Source organism: Cupressus sempervirens, chromosome 5, assembly GCF_028749045.1.
Source record: "Cupressus sempervirens isolate cs-2001-9-10 chromosome 5, ASM2874904v1, whole genome shotgun sequence".
Lineage (NCBI taxonomy): Eukaryota > Viridiplantae > Streptophyta > Pinopsida > Cupressales > Cupressaceae > Cupressus > Cupressus sempervirens.
This window is the reverse complement of record NC_143122.1, coordinates 553158131-553158837: the sequence shown is the minus strand read 5'-3', so window position 1 is coordinate 553158837 and position 707 is coordinate 553158131. Positions and strand designations below refer to the sequence as shown.

Here is a 707-nt window from a genome sequence, read left to right as displayed (position 1 = left end):
GTCATTTTAGGGTTTCATAGCAAAAAGAAACCTAAAAAAATCAATTACAACATGTGCATGTTGAGCAACTTAAGTTGATTTTGGGTTTTTTTATATTTGTTTTGGCCACTAGGCCCGTGGATGCTCCGGATGCGTCCGGAAGCCCTGTGGAAGTTGGCCGAAAGCTAGCCACAAGCTTCCAAGTGTGTTTGGAAGCCAAGATTTGGAAGCTTGTGGCTAGCTTCTGGCTAGCTTCCACAGGGCTTCCAGACACATCCACAACCTGTCCACGTTAGAATCGACACCCAAGGGTTTCCTTGAAGAATCAATAACTTAGCTCATATATAATTATACATATTCATAGGCTTATCCGACTGAAGCTACCAAACATCAACATTGACTGCAAGACCGAAGAAGCAAGGATGAACTTTTGCCATGCTACTGATACATGAGAAAGGCAAGGGTGTAAAAAGAAAAGACCAGGAACACCATAGAAAATACCAACAATAAGTCTCAAACAATGACCATTATAGTATATGGAAGCATGATCTGAGTCTGAGTTTTGACAGCCCTGATACAAAGGAGAAAAACAATAAAGAAAAGAAAAAGAGAATGATTTCAGCTAAGGTTTTGGTTCAGATTCAGGTTCAAATTCATTCAAACACTTTTGGGTATGGGTTTGAATTTGTGTGTGTGTGTGTATTATGTGCATTTGTGTGTGTATACAA

The 707-nt window shown here is 39.6% G+C and overlaps 1 pseudogene; it reads left to right on the top strand.

The window, feature by feature from the left end:
- Positions 1-275, top strand: part of LOC149557128 (pyruvate decarboxylase 2-like) — a 36626-nt pseudogene extending 36351 nt beyond the window's left edge.
- The last annotated feature ends 432 nt before the right edge of the window (positions 276-707 follow it).